Source organism: Papio anubis, chromosome 9 (assembly GCF_008728515.1).
Source record: "Papio anubis isolate 15944 chromosome 9, Panubis1.0, whole genome shotgun sequence".
Lineage (NCBI taxonomy): Eukaryota > Metazoa > Chordata > Mammalia > Primates > Cercopithecidae > Papio > Papio anubis.
The window spans coordinates 39,871,466-39,888,335 of NC_044984.1; the positions used below are offsets into that span (position 1 = coordinate 39,871,466).

Here is a 16,870-nt window from a genome sequence, read left to right on the forward strand (position 1 = left end):
TGAAGATTCCCTTTGGAGTTGATTTTCAGTTTTATTCCACTGTGATCTGAGAGAGTGCTTGATATAATTTCAATTTTCTTAAATTTATTGAAGCTATCTTGGAGAAAGCTCTGTGCACTGATAAATAGAATGTATATTCTGCAGCTGTTGGATAGAATGTTCTGTAAATATCTGTTAAGTCCATTTGTTCCAGGATATAGTTTAAATCCATTGTTTCTTTGCTGACTTTCTGTCTTGATGACCTGTCCAGTGCTGTCAGTGGAGTATGAAGCCCCCCCCACTACTATTGTGTTGCTATCTATCTCATTTCTTAGGTGTATTAGTAATTGTTTTATAAAATTAGGAGCTCCAGTGTTAGGTGTCTATCAAAACCTCTGGGATACAACAAAGGCGTGCTAAGAGGAAAGTTCATAGCCCTAAACACCTACATCAGAAAGTATGAGAGAGCACAAACAGACAATCTAAGGTTGCACCTCAAGGAACTAGAGAAAAAAGAACAAACAAAACCCAAACCCAGCAGAAGAGAGGAAATAACCAAGATCATAGCAAAACTAAATGAAATTAAAACAAACAAAATACAAAAGATGAATGAAATAAAAAGCTGGTTCTTTGGAAAGATAAATAAAATTGATAGACTCTTAGCAAGATTAACCAAGAAAAGAAGAGAGAAAATCCAAACAAGCTCAATTAGAAATGTAATGGAAGATATTACAACTGACACTGCAGAAATGCAAAAGATCATTCAAGGCTACTATGAACATCCTTATGCACACAAACTAGAAAACCTAGAGGAGATGGATAAATTCCTAGAAAGATACAACCCTCCTAGTATAAATCAGGAAGAATTAGATATCCTAAACAGACCAATAATAAGCAGTGAGATTAAAATGGCAATTTAAAATTTACTGACAAAAACAGTCCAGAACCAGACGGATTCACAGCAGAATTTGACCAGACATCCAAAGAATTGGTACCAATCCTGTTGACACTATTCCACAAGATAGAGAAAGAGGGAATCTGCCCTAAATCCTTCTGTGAAGCCAGGATTACCCTAATACCAAAACCATGGAAGGACATAACCAAAAAAGAAAACTACAGACCAATATCTCTGATTAACATAAATGCAAAAATCCTTAACAAAATGCTATCTAACCAAATCCAACAAGATAGCAAAAAAAAAAAAAAAAAAAAAAAAAAAAAAGAAATCCACCATGATCAAGTGGGTTTCATACCAGGGATGCAGGAATGGCTTAACATATGCAAGTCAGTAAATGTGATACACCACATAAACAGAATTAAAAGCAAAAATTGCATGATCACCTTGGTAGACACAGAAAAAGCATTCAAAAAAATCCAACATTCCTTTATGATTAAAATTCTCAGCAAAATCGGCATACAGGGAACATACCTCAACGTAACAAAAGCCATCCATCTCTGACAAACCCACCGCCAACATAATACTGAATGGGGAAAAGTTGAAAGCATTCCTTCTGAGAACTGGAACAACTTAAGGATGCCCATTCTCCCCATTTCTCTTCAACATAGTACTGGGAGTCCTAGCCAGAGCAATCAGACAACAGAAATAAATAAATGGCATCCAACTCAGCAAAGAGGAAGTCAACCGGTCGCTGTTTGCTGATGATATGATTGTTTCCCTAAAAATCCCTAAAGACTCCTCCAGAAAGCTCTCAGAACTGATAATTTAAAAAAATTCAGCAAAGATTCCAGATACAAAATTAATATACACAAATCAGTAGCTCTTCTATACATCAACAGCGACCAAGCTGAGAATCAAATCAAGAATTCAACCCCTCCTACAATAGCTGCAAAAAAATAAGATAAAATACTTAGGAATGTATCTAACCAGTGAGGTGAAAGACCTCTACAAGGAAAAGTACAAAACGCTGCTGGAAAAAATCATAGACAACACAAATAAATGGAAACACATCTCATGCTCATGGATGGGTAGAATCAATATTGTGAAAATGATTATACTGCCAAAAGCAATCTACAAATTCAATACAATTCCCACCAAAATACCACCATCATTCTTCACAAAATTGGAAAAAACAATCCTAAAATTCATATGGAACTAAAAAAGAGCCCACATAGCCAAAGCAAGACTACGCAAAATGAACAAATCTGGAGGCATCACATTACCCGAGTTCGAACTCTATAAGGCCACAGTCACCAAAACAGCATGGTACTGGTATAAAAATAGGCACGTAGACCAATGGAACAGAATAGAGAACCCAAATACTTACAGCCAACTGATCTTTGACAAAGCAAACAAAAACATAAAGTGGGGATAGGACACCCTATTCAACAAATGGTGCTGAGATAATTGGCTAGCCACATGTAGGAGAATGAAACTCAATTCTCATCTCTCACCTTATATAAAAATCACCTCAAGATTGATCAAGGACTTAAATCTAAAACCTGAAACTATAAAAATTCTAAAAGATAACATTGGAAAACCCCTTCGAGACATTGCCTTAGGCAAGGATTTTATGACTAAGAAGCCAAAAGCAAATGCAACAAAAACAAAGATAAATAGCTGGGACTTAATTAAACTAAAGAGCTTTTGCACAGTGAAGGCACAGTCAGCAGAGTAAACAGACAATCCACAGAGTGGGAGAAAAATCTTCACAAACTACATCTGACAAAGGTCTAATATCCAGAATATACAATGAGCTCAAACAAATTAGCAAGAAAAAAAAATCTCATCAAAAAGTGGGCTAACGACATAAATAGAAAATTCTCAAAAGAAGATATACAAATGGCCAACAAACATATGAAAAAGTGTACAACATCACTAATGATCAGGGAAATGCAAATCAAAACCACGATGTGATCCCACCTTACTCCTGCAAAAACGGCCGTAATCAAAAAATAAAAAATAAAAATAATAGATGTTGGCACAGATGTGGTGAACAGGGGACACTTCTACACTGCTAGTGGGAATGTAAACTAGTACAGCCACTATGGAAAACAGTGTGGACATTCCTTACAGAACTAAAAGTAGAACTACCATTTGATCCAGCAGTCTCACTACTGGGTATCTACCCAGAGGAAAACCAGTCATTATACAAACATGCATGTTCATAGCAGCACAATTTGCAATTGCAAAAATGCGGAACCAACCTAAATACCTATCAATCAACGAGTGGATAAAGAAACTGTGTGGTTTTTATATATATATATATATATATACACACACACACACACTCCATATATATTCCATCATATATATATATGATGGAATACTACTCAGCCATAAAAAGGAGCGAATGAATGACATTTGCAGTGACCTGGATGAGATTGGAGACTATTCTAAGTGAAGTAACTCAGGAATGGAAAACCAAACATTGTATGTTCTCACTCATATATGGAAGCTGAGTTATGAGGATGCAAAGGCATACAAATGACACAATGGACTTTGGGGACTCAGGGGAAAGTCTTGAGTGGGGAGTGAGGGATAAAAGACTACAAATTGGGTGCCATGTATACTGTTCGGGTGATGGGTGCACCAAACTCTCACAAATCACCACTAAAGAATGTAAACAAACACCACCTGTTACCCAATAACCTATGGAAACTAAAAAAAAAAAACAAAAAAAACAAAAAAAACAGAAATAAAGGCAGTCTCACTGAACTGAGTTTGCTTGTTGTTGTTGTTGTTGTTCAGTTTTTTTTTTTTTTAAAGACAGAATCTGACTTTGTCACCCAGGCAGGAATGCAGACACAATTCTCGAACTCCTGGAACTCCTGGCCTCGGTCAAGTAATCCTCCCACCTGGGTCTCCCCAAGTGCTCGGATTACAGGCATGAGCTGCTGCGCTGGGCCCTGAACTGAATAGTAAAGGTGAATAGCGGTTGGTGATAGGATGTGAAGTGGTAAAATTTGAGATTGAGCAGGGAAAAGAGTGATTACATGATTATTGTCATCACTATATATATATATAATATAATATATAATAGTGACCATGCAGCCAGGCACAGTACAGGCATACCTCAGAGATATTGTGAATTCAGTTCTAGACCACCACCATAAAGTGAATATCAAAAGAAACCAAGTCACACAATTTTTTTTGTTTTCCAGAGCATATAAAAGTTATGTTTACACTCTATTAAGTGTGCAATATCATTATGTCTTTAAAAAAGTACGTACCTTAATTTAAAAATACTTTATTGCTAAAAAGTGCTAATATTCCTTTGATCCTTTAGCGAGTTATAATCTTTTTGCTGGTAGAAGGTCTTGCATCAATGTTGATGGTTGCTGACTGACCAGGGTGGCTAAGGATTGAGGTAGCTGTGGCAATTTCTTAACATAAGACAACAATGAAATTTGCCACACCAATGGACTCTTTCTTTCAGGAAAGATTTGTTTGTAGCATGAAATGCTGGTTGATACCATAGCATTTTACCCATTGTAGAACTTATTTCAAAATTGGAGTCAATCCTTTTAAACCTTGCCACTACTTTACCAAATGAGTTTATGCAGTGTTCTAAATCCTTTGTGGCCATTTCAAAAATGTTCACAGTATCTTCACCAAGAGTAGGTTCCATCTCAAGAACCCAGTTTCTTTGCATATCACTGAGAAGCAACTCCCCATCTGTTCAAGTTTGATCATGAGATTGGGGCAATTCAGTCATGTCTTCGGGTTCCATTTATAAATTCTAGTTCTCTTGCTACTTGTAGCACATTTGCAGTTACTTCCTCCACTAATGTGTTAAACCCCTCAAAGTAATGCATGAAGGTTGGAATTAACTTCTGCTGAACTCCTGTTAATGTTATTTTGACCTCTTCCCGTGAATCATGAATGTTCTTAATGGAATCTAGAATGGTGAATCCTTTCCAGCATGTTTCAATTTACTTTTCCCTGATCCATCAGAGAAATCACCTTTATGGCAGCTATAGCCTTACAAATTTTTTTTAAAGAATAAGACTTAAAAGTTGAAATGGCTCCTTGATCCATGGGCTGCAGAAGGGATATTGTGTTAGCAGCATGGAAACAACATTAATCTCCTTGTATAGCTCCATGAGAGCTCTTCGATGACGAGGTGCATTGTCAATGAGCAATAATATTTTGAAAGAAATCTGAAAGGCCCTAGGATTTTCATAAGAGTAAATGCCATTGGCTTCAACTTAAAGTCACCGGCTGCATTACCCCCTAACAAGAGAGTCAGCCTGTCTTTTGAAGCTTCAAAGCCAGGCACTGACTTCTCCTCTCTGGCTATGAAAGTCCTACCTGGCATCTTCTTCTAACAGAAGACTGTTTCATTTACATTGAAAACCTGTTGTTTAGTGTAGCCACCTCCATCGATGATCTCAGCTAGATCTTCTGGAACACATGCTTCAGCTTCTCCATCAGCACTTGGCACTTCACTTTTGCACTCTTATGTTATGGAGATGGCGTCTCTCCTTAAACCGCATGAATCAACTTCTGTTAGTTTCACATTTTATTCTGTAGCTTCCTCACCTCCCACAGCCTTCATAGAATTGAAGAAAGTTGGGGCCTTTCTCTGGCTAAGGCTTTGGCTTAAGGAAATACTGTGGTTGGTTCGGTCTTCTATCCAGACCACTTAAACTTTCTCTATATCAGCAATAAGGCTGTTTTATTTCCTTATCATGTGTGGGTTCCCTAGAGTAGCACTTTTAATTTCCTTCAGTAACTTTCCTTTTGCATTCACATCTTAGCTGTTTGGTGCAAGAGGCCTAACTTTTGTCCTGTCTTAACTTTTGACATGCCTTCCTCACTAAGCTTAATCATTTTTAGCTTTTGATTTAAAGTGAGAGTTGTGTGACTTTTCCTTTCACCTGAACATTTACAAACTAGGCTTTTTAATTGGCTGAATCTTGTTATGTCTCAGGGAATGGGAAAGCATGAGGAGAGGCAGAGAGGTGGGAAAACAACCAACAGCCAGTTGGTGGAGTGGTCAGACCACATACAACATTTATTAAGTTTACTGTCTTATATGGGCACAGTTCTTGGTGCCCCCAAACAATTACAAACAATTTGACATTATAATAATGTCAAAGATCACAGATCACCATAACAGATATAATAATAATGAAAACTTTCAAAATATTGCAAGAATTACCAAAATGTGACACAGAGACACAAAGTGAACACATGCTGTTGGAAAAATTGTACTGATAGCCTTGCTCAGTGATAGCCTTGCAGGGTTGACACAAATCTTCAATTTGTAAAATACGCAATTTCTGTGAAGCACAATGAAGCAAAGTGGAATGAAACAATAAAACAAGGAATGCCTGTATTAAACACTTTATACATATTAACTCATTTATCTTCACAATAATACTATAAGGTTGGTACTACTATTATCCCAGTTTTACTGATGGGGCACATAGAATTTAAATAACTTTCCTAAGGTGGCACAATTGTCAGAGTGATGAGGCTGGGATGCAATGATCCAAGCTGGATGATTCCAAAGCTTTGCTGTTAACCTTTAAGTTCAACTAGCTTCCCTTCATGAACCTAATATTCCATGCTACATTGTGTCAACTGGTTATCCTTAGATGCAAATGAGGCTGAAAAACAAGCATTCCATTTTTCTTTAGTGCATGGTAGCAACAAATATTTGAGTCAAGAATTACTGTTGGTTCAGCAAACTTGCTTGCCACAGCCAGAGAGGAGGCAATTGGAAATATCTAGAGGCGAAATTATGTGAAATTAATGAAATGGGTCAGGCAAGGTGGCTCATACCTGTAATTCTAGCACTTTGGGAGGCCGAGGTGGGAGGATTGCTTGAGCTCAGGAGTTTGAGACCAGCCTGAGCAACATAGGGAGACCCCATCTGTACAAAAAAAATCAAAAACATTATTTGGGTGTGGTGGCATGCTCCTGTGGTCCCAGCTTCTTGAGAGGCTGAGGTCGGAGGATCACTTTAGCCCAGGAGGTCAAGGATGCAGTGAGCTGTTATTGTGCCACCGCACTCCAGCCTGGGTGACAGAGTAAAACTTTGTCTCAAAAAAAAAAAAAAAAAAAAAAAAGAAGAAGATGAAATGAATGGCAAAAAGATTTAAATGAAGAAAGAAAATGTTGAACTACAGGGTTGAATCTGTAGGACTGGATGATTTTATAGGGCAGTTCTTAACTGGAGATAACTGGAGACAGTCTCCCCCTCCCCAGGGGACATTTGGCAATGTCTGGATATTTTTGGGGATTGTCACAACGTGGGAAGGGGTTCCCTACTGGTATCTAGCAGGTAAAGGCCAAGGATGCTGCTAAACATTCTACAATGTGCAGAACCTCTCCCACAACACATAATTATCTGGCCCAAAATGTCAGTAGTGCTGAGACTGAAACCTTCAGTTACAGAGGATAAAAGAAGAATGTAGGATCACTTCATTTTCTGGTTTGGTGACTGGGGAAGATGCCCACTTACCAAAATGGAGACTTAAAGGAAGAACAGCAGGTTTTACATCGGGGTCTGAACAAAAAGATGGAAATAGATCTGCTGGTTATTTATGGAATGTTCCAGGAAGAATATTTAGTGAGAAGAGAAATGACTTAAGAACAAAGTGCAGCAGGATGCCAACATTTAAGGAAATGAATAAAAGAGGATCTGTGAGAGACTGAAAATAAACAGCCAGGATTTGAAGACAAACCAAGAGAAAATGGTGTCATGGAAGACACAGGAGAGAGTTTCAGAAAGAAACGATGGCAGACTTTGGTAAAGAACTGCTGTATACTCAACAGTTTAATTTTCCAACTGGAAGACAGCTGCAATGCATGTTCCAGCCTTCCTTGCAGGCTGTGTTATGGCCAATGGAATAAAGGTAGAAGTGATAAATTTCTCCCTGGCCCTGCCCCCTTCTAACAACTCAAACAATCTTCCACACTCTTCGCTCCTCAGCTGCCAGATGCAGAGCTCCAGTGGAGGGCCTTAAGTCCATAAGAGATGGTGGAGCCACAAGATGAAAGGAGCCTAAGGACCCAGGTCACCACAGGGAATGCCAACAAGCAAATACATGAGGAGATCATGACCTAAATGAAAACTAAGCTTTTATTGGTAATCCCATTAAGATTTAGGAATTGGTTTCCACAGCTTATCCTCACCGACCTTAATATACTAACTCTAAAAATGCCTCAGACCAAATAAATAACTTGATCATGAGTGACTTGGGCAAGAGCCTCTTTTCATGGGGGCAAGGGAGCCAGAAACTAGTTTGTGGACTGCTGAATGCCAGTAGAAGGTAAAAAGGTGGCAATGGGGAGGTTGAAGAAACACAAAGGGAAAGCTAAAGGAAATCATGTGATTAAAAGAAGAGTCAAGGATATTTATATGATGAGAGAAAAGGGGCACTGCAGAGGAGAGGCTGAAGGTTAAGGATAGATGGGGGTGTTTAAGGAAGCAAAGTTCTTGAGGAGGAAGGAAAAAGTAGGATCCATAGTCCTAGTGGGACAATTAAAATTGAACAAAGAAGGGACAACACTTTTCCTCACATGAGAGAAAAGAGATAAAAATGGATTCAGAGAGACTTTGTGAGAAGGGGGAAGAAAAACATTAGAATTCTTGCCTCATGATTTCTGGATTTTTTTCTGGTGAAGCAGCTGTGAGTATAGAGGAAAGAAAATTGGCTCTGTGTTAAGAGATCTGGGTTTGAAATTCATCTGTACAACTGATTAGCTATGTGTGGTAGATCAATTTCATTTATAGTCCAAACTATGAGTTCCCTCCCCACTACAGTTTTGTAGTTCACTCCCATTCTGACTCTGGGCTTAATCATGGGACTTATTTCATCCCATGGGATAGCAAGCAGAGGCTTGAAGGACACTTGTGTGTTTCTACTTCCTTTCATGAACTCTTGTTAATATGTGAAAATAGACCTGGTGTAGCCCATGGGAGGAGATAAGAGGCCACATGGAGCAAAGCTGGATTGTCCCAAGATCCCAGCTCACCTGCCAGCTGACAGCAGATGCATGACTGAGTCCAGTCCAGAGCAGCAGAACCAGCCAATGGACTCAGAACTCAAAAGAAATTACTCTAGTTAATTATTTTAACCCAATAAATTGGAGTGGTTTGTTATACAAGTATACTGGACACTCATGGGACAGTTGTTTAACCTCTCTTAGAATCCATTTTCTCTTAGGTGAAATGGAATATTTATCCCTAACTCATAGCACTATTTTGATGTGTAAATACGATAATGCATTCAAAACATCTTGCTCAGTGTCTGACACTTAAAAGCAAATCAGAGTAATTGTTAACAGAAAGTTTAAAATGAGGTCATCAGCTGAGATTGAGGGCAAGAGACTAGAGTCTGCTGTAGTAAGGAGAGGAGCTAGGGGAAGGTCTGGAATAGCCATCTGAGACGAGAATGTATGACTGTATTAGTCTGCTTTCACATGGCTGTAAAGAACTGCCCAATGCTGGATAATTTATAAAGAAATGGCGTTTAATTGATTCATAGTTCTGCAGGGTTGGGAAGGCCTCAGGAAACTTACAACAATCATGGCGGGAGGGGAAGAGGCACATCTTTTTTGTTTTGTTTTGTTTTCTATTTTGAAAAAGCCATTTACTTTTTCCCAAATATTATTCTAAATAGGTGTTTTACAGATAAGGCTCAATATAAAGTTAAACATTCTATAGAAGGAAATCATTTTTACAGAAACTAAGAATAATTTTAACAAAAGAAAACCCTAACATCTGTCTAGATGTGGTTGTGTTCCATGGGAAAATTTCAGCATCCAAAGTGCAAAGAAAAAATGACTGTGGCTTTTCTTACCACATAAAATATTTACCATCTTCCTTATAGCCTATTCTTTATTGTTAGTTGAGATGCCAAAGGATGACATATTGATCTTTAGAAGTTGGGCTCCACTGGACAAGATTGGGAGTATGGGGGTCAAGCATCAGAATGAATTCAATTTTAAAAGAAAAACTGACTTTGACCCCAAGTTAACCCAAAGTTCAGCCAATGGCATATTAGAGATAAATACAAGTTGTACTTTCACATTTACAAGGTTGTGCCACTCAACACTATTAAAGACCTAATCATCCAAATTAAAACTACGCATACTCCCATCACTAGTTCTGTCCTCAATGCATCCCATTTTTATGAAAGCTCCATATTATAGCTCTGTTCATAATGGGGAATGAGAATTTCCAGGTCTTAGAAGGAGGCATCCTAAATCTTCTGGTGTAATCCTTTCTTTGCCCCACCCTCCCACTTCCCACCCTGAGACAAGTCAATCTTACCAGATAGGTAGGGTTTTTGTCATTGTCTCATGGAAATCAGTTATAAATGAAACTAGAGAAAGATCATTCATTCCATGAGCAGCATTTGACTTTAAGCCAAAGGGATAATAACCCCCCTTCCCCCAAAAGAATCACAATCAATTCCATACTAACCCTGCTACCCTTGGAAAGATCTCTCATCTAAAAGCTCCCAACAATGACCGGAACAAGGTACTGATATTATGTGACTCGAGGAGAAGGAAGGGGAGATACATGTAATTTTAGTAAAACTCTCGTGCAAAATTAAACTTGAATAAAAGCCTGGAGAATGCCAAAAGTAGTCATGAGTACAGGAGGCTGCAGAGCAGAGAGTACAGGTGTCCTTTCTTATAGTCAGTGCTGGGAGTAATAGGCAGATGTGACTTCACTGGAACATTGTAGAAGTAAAACAGTTGCCTTGTCATCCTAGGTTGGTGGCAAACTTGCTTTTGCTTCCAAATCTGGGAGTGTTCTTTGTGAGGGTGGAACTGACTCTCTGTGACAGGGAACTAGATGAAGGAGTCTTGAGAAGCTGATGTCCAGGAGTGGTCACAGATGCCAGTAAACTCACTTTAATATCTGGTGTCTGTGATGTTGAAAAGGCATTTGGGTTTTCAATGACATGTAGGGGGTCAATGTTCTCTTGCTCCACTATGGTGAACTGACTCCAATACTCCAGGGGCAAGGAAAGCAGGCGCTTGACCACCTTGAGTTGACACTTGATGTCCTGTAACATTGTAACTGGGTCTGGATTGGGCACAGCATGGGCCACTATTATAGGGCAAGGACTTTAGCCAGATTGGCAGCATTCATTTTAGTCTGTGGACTCTGAGCTACTCTCTGCAAGTGAATCGTGAGGAAAGCCAGTGTGTCCCTGTTGACCTGGAGCAGTTCACCAACAGCCTGGTATATGGCAGCTATGCTGTTGTCTTCATCTGTGATTTCTGCTGCTTCCATAAAAGCTTTGTTTAGGCGAAAGGTTCTTTGAAGTTTCGAAGAAAGTCTTTTAGAAGGCTGCAGATAGCGTGGATATCATCCACTTTGCTGAGGAGGGGTACAGTTTTCACTCTGAGGAATTTCTCTTTCAGCTTTTACTGTGCGGTCACCGCCCAAGATCCTATACAGGCCTCTCTCAGTAAGACCTCTCTGCTCAATCTCATTTACACAATGCACAACAATGGAGGGGATCATTGGAGAGGTCTGGGATACAAAGTAAGCCAGCATTCCCCCTCCAATCTTGACAGGTGTTCCTATCAGAGTACGAATGCAGGTAAGGGGACAGTGGTCCCGACATTCTGGATGACAGACCACACAACAGTCTCCACACTTCAGAGATAGTTTCCCAAATTTTATCTGCTTTCCACATGGAACATAGAATTCAGGTTTAATAACCGTCTTAGAGACAAAGTCATGCAGGTACATCCCTCTGTTACTCTCTGGCGTGCCCACATTGTCTCAGTTCTTGGCTCCAGCTGCCTGCTGTTCAGGGTGGGGTCACTGTTCCAAGGTTGTAAAGTACCTGTTTTCCTTTGGCTCCTGATCCAATATGGCACAGTCTCAATAGTGGACACAGCTTTGATGGGCCCGCCATCTCTGGGAACAGTTACGGTAGTTTTTGCAACTATGGATTCATTCCACCTGGTCTACTGTGGAGCCAATGGAACGGGTTTTCTTTACAGGTCCAGAGGGACCATCAACAAACTGTCGGCTACTAGAGCGCCTCTTTTCTCTCTTCTTCAGCTTGAAAGTCTTCACCAAAGAAGAGCCCCAATCCAGTGATTCATCAGTCTTGTCAAAGCTGATATCTGATAAAATGGAACCAGATTCATCGATGATTGATAGTCTTTTGTTCCCAGCATTGCTGCTGGATGGTTGGCCTCTGTTGAGAAAAGCCAAAGCTGATTTTTGCTCCCCGCTTAGTTGGCCAGATATGTCACACATGAACATCTCTCGAATCAACTGAATCTGTCATTCCAGCTTTTGGCAGTCAGCCTCAGCTCGCCGTTTGGATGTCTGCATCCACCTGATTATATGCATGCTTCAGCTTAACATCCAGAGCATTTCACTCAGTCTCTGCTTTTATCAAAAGATCCTTGTATTTCCCCCAGCTCATAGTCAGTCCTCTCCCACTTTTTAAAGAAATCCTCAAAGTCCTTCACCAGCTGGATAAATTGCAGTTCGTTTCCTTCACTGAGAATCTCCGCCCCGAGCACAAGCTGCTCAAACAGATTCTGCGTATTCAGTATAGTAGTATCCATCTTTTTCCGTCAGCCTGGCCTCACCTGGGCAGCCCTTCACTTCGCTCTGCGCCTCAACCAATGGCAGAGCAGCGGCCCCGCGGCCAGCTCTTGAGGCACATCTTAACATGGCGGCAGATGAGAGAGAGCAAGCGTGAGAAGGAGGAACTATCACACAGTTATAAAACCATCAGATCTCGTGAAAACTCACTATCAAGAGAACAGCATGGGGAACAGCGCCCCCATGATCCAATCACCTCCCACCAGGTCTATCCCTCTGCAACTGGGGATTATGGGATTCATGATTTAAGATGAGATTTGGATGGGAGCGCAAAACCTAACCATATCAGAGAGGAAAGTGCCAGATAACACAGTAGATCTCAGCTGAGGCCCTCAGACCATGAATTTTTAGTGGCTTTTTAATAGGCACATACTATTGTGTACTTTTCTCCAAAAGGACCCAAGACTAGAAGGGAGAGTTGGACTGTTTCATAATAACAGTTCTGCAGGCAGGCTCTGGAAAAATAACCCAGGAGCAATGAGCATGAGTAAAGATATGCATTTTGTAGGGTAGACTGGAAAGGGAAGATAGGAGGAACCCTGAGAAGTTAGGGGACCAGCAATCTCAGTAGGGTATAAAATTTGTGAATCATAAATGCCAAAGTGAGAGCACTGGTGAAAGAAATGATTGTGATCAGTGAGGTGGCTGCCAATGTTACAATTTCAGAAGCAGAGCAGTTCCAGTTAATGAAACATTCTAAGATAATGGTAATGGGAGTGACAGGCTAAAGTGGCAACAAGTCCAAGCCAATACGTTTGACAAAGAGATATCTGAGGTGGAGACAATAGATGAAATATCCCCATAGACACTGAATTCACCAAGGATGTTACATTAGTCTGTTCTCACACAGCTATAAAGAACTACCAGAGACTGGGTAATTTATGAAAAGAGTTTTAATTGACTCAGTTCCACAGGCTGTATAGGAAGCATGATTGCAAGGCCTTAGGAAACTTACAATCACGGTAGAAGGTGAAGGGGGAAACAAGAACCTTCTTCACATGGTAGCAGAAGAGAGAAAGTGCACAAGAGGAGAAGTGCCACACACTTTTAAACCATCAGATCTTGTGAGAACTCCCTATCAGGAGAACAGCATGGGGGAAATCTGCCCCTATGATCCAATCACCTCCCACCAGGTCCCTCCTCCAACATTGAGAATTACAATTCAACATGAGATTTGTGTGGGGACACAGAGCCAAACCATATGGGATATGAAACCAGCTTCCTACACACAGTAGACATTACGGCTAACGGACAGCTCCAGCACCTCTCAAAATTTTGTTAGTAACTTAATTCTTTCTCCTATTCCAGTTCAAAAGATTCTAGCAGAGGACTTTGGTGACATGCCTGTGCTTAGACCTAGAGAGGAAGAGTATGATGACTAAAAACAAATGACTAAAGTGAGAAAAAACCAATTTCCCAAAAGATGAAATGCTGTTCCCAGAAGAATGAAGTGGAGGTTAGTATATTACAAAAGAAAACAAACAAATTACACCTACATGTCTACCACATTTGCAAGACTGTAATGTTGTTCACACAGAATCTGTTGTTTAACCCTCCTATCTCCTAGAACCCATATTGTGTGGTCTTTAAATATTCCCCAGTAAAAGGAACCAGGACTCTCTGGAGAAACAGCTGAATCCACCTCTGCAGCAGGATGAGCTTGGAAGATCTAGCCATATAAGGAAGCAAGAAAGCTATCTGGGATCACATCAAAAAGACACAGGAGCCCAATTGAAGGTACTGCCACTAGGACAAGATGGGGCAGCTTGAGTATTGTATTAGTTTGTTTTCGCATTACTGATAAAGACATACCCAAGATTGGGCAATTTACGAAAGAAAGAAATTTCATTGAACTTACAGTGCCACGTGGCTGGAGAGGCCTCAGAATCATCGCATAAGGCAAAAAGCACATCTTACATCGCAGCAGGCAAGAGAGAGAATGAGAACCTAGCTAAACGTGTTTCCCTTATCAAATCATCAGATCTTGTGAGACTTACTTACTACCATGAGAACAGTATGGGAGAAACCACCCCCATGATTCAGTTATCTCCCACTGGGTCCCTCCCACAACACATGGGAATTATGGGAGTACGATTCAAGATGAGATATGGGTGAGGACACAGAACCAAACCATATCAAGTATGAAAAGGAATAATGACTATAATGGACCAAAATACCTCAAGTAGGTTAAAAATCCATGAGTCAAAAACGATAATTTTTTTTAAAAAAACTCATTAGCTCCCTTGGAATGCTATGGTACCAATTCACTACTATGAAAATAACAAATACATGGAAATACATGTTCATCGTGTATTTTAGCATAAGCAAATAATTTATAGGAGGTAAGTGCTCCTTTACAGAAGAATTTAAGTGTAGACCAATAAATGCAGAAGTAATGATAGAATTGGTGTATCATCATTACCTGAAAGATAGGCATATTGAGAAGGCAACACTTGAATCTACTGATCAATTTAATATGACAAAATAGACAACCTGATAATTGTATTGTATGTTAGCTTATAAAGGCCCCGGTTAGTGACCTCTATGCATCCAGTGTCTCACACTCCAACTTTGAACTCAGTCATGTGACTTCCTTTGGCCAACAGACAGTAAGCAAGGGCTTGACAAAGCACTTGTGAGTTTCTTCTGCCTTTGTATTAGTCTGTTCTCATGCTGCTATAAAGAACTGCCCAAGGCTGAGTAATTTATAAAGGAAACAGGTTTAATTGACTCACAGTTCTGCAGGGCTGTGAGGCTCCAGGAAACACAATTATGGCAGAAGGGGAAGCAAACATGTCCTTCTTCACATGGTGGCAGGGAGGAGAAGTACTGAGCAAAGGGGGAAAAGCCCCTTATAAAACCATCAGATCTCGTGAGAACTCACTCACTGTCACAAGAACAGCATGAGGATAACCACTCCCATGATTCAATAACCTCCCAGTGAGTCCTTCCCACGACATGTGGGGATGATGGGAATTACAATTCAAGATGAGATTTGGGTGAGGACACAGACAAACCATATAATTCTCATGTTCTCACATTTCAAAACTAATTATACCTTCCCAACAGTTCCCCAAAGTCTTAACTCATTCTAGCATTAATACAGAAGTCCAAGTCCAAAGTCTCATCTGAGACAAGGCAAATCCCTTCTGCCTACGAGCCTGTAAAATTGAAAAGCAAGTTAGTTACTTCCTAGGTACAATGGGGGTACAGGCATTGGGTAAATACACCCATTCCAAATGGGAGAAATTTGCCGGAACAACAGGGCTGCAGGCCTCATGCAAGTCCCAAATCCAATAGGGCAGTCATTAACCTTAAAGTTTCAAAATGATTTCCTCTGACTCCATGTCTCATATCTAGGTCACACTGATGTGAGAGAAGGGCTCCCATGGCCTTGGGCAACTCTACCCCTGTGACTTGGCAGGATACAGCCTCCTCTCAGCTTCTTTCATGGCTGGCATTGAATGTCTGTGGCTTTTCCAGGCACACGATGCAAGCTGTCAATGGATCTACCATTCTGGAGTCTGCAGGATGGTGGCCTCTTCTCATAGCTCCACAAGGCAGTGCCCCAGTAGAGACTCTGTAGGGTGGCTCCCGACCCCACATTTCCCTTCTGCACCACCCTAACAGAGGCTCTCCATGAGAGTTCCGGTCCTGCAACAAACTTCTGCCTAGACATCCAGGCATTTCCATATATCCTCTGAAATCTAGGCAGAGGTTCCCAAACTTCAATTCTTGAACTTCTGTGCACCCACATGCCCAACACCAAGTGAAAACTGCCAAGGCTTAGGACTTGCACCCTTTGAAGCAATGGCCTGAACTGTATGTTGGCAACTTTTAGCCATGACTGGAGCTGAAGCAGCTGGGATACAGGGCATCACGTCCTAAGGCTGCACAGAGCGGGGGGGGGCCCTGGTCCTGGTCCACAGAACCATTTTTCCTTCCGAGGCCTTTGGGCCTATGATGGGAGGGGCTGCTGTGAAGGTTTCTGATATGCCCTGGAGACATTTTTCCCATTGTCTTGGTGATTACCATTCAGCTCCTCATTACTTATACAAATTTCTGCAGCTGGCTTGAATTTCTCCCCAGAAAATGAGGTTTTCTTTTCTAGTGCATCATCAGGCTGCAAATTTTTCAAACTTTTATGCTCTGCTTTCTCTTGAAGGCTTTGCCACTTAAAAATTTCTTTCACCAGATACCCTAAATTGCCTCTCTCAAGTTCAAAGTTCTTCAGATATCTAGGGCAGGGTCAAAATGCCACTAGTCTCTTTTCTAAAGCATAGCAAGAGTCACATTTACTCCATGATATGGTTTGGCTCTGTGTC

At 40.6% G+C, this 16,870-nt stretch overlaps 1 pseudogene; it reads right to left on the minus strand.

Moving 5' to 3' along the window:
* Window positions 1–10,632: 10,632 nt before the first annotated feature.
* On the minus strand, window positions 10,633–12,521 carry LOC101012169 (annotated as a pseudogene).
* Window positions 12,522–16,870: the final 4,349 nt, after the last annotated feature.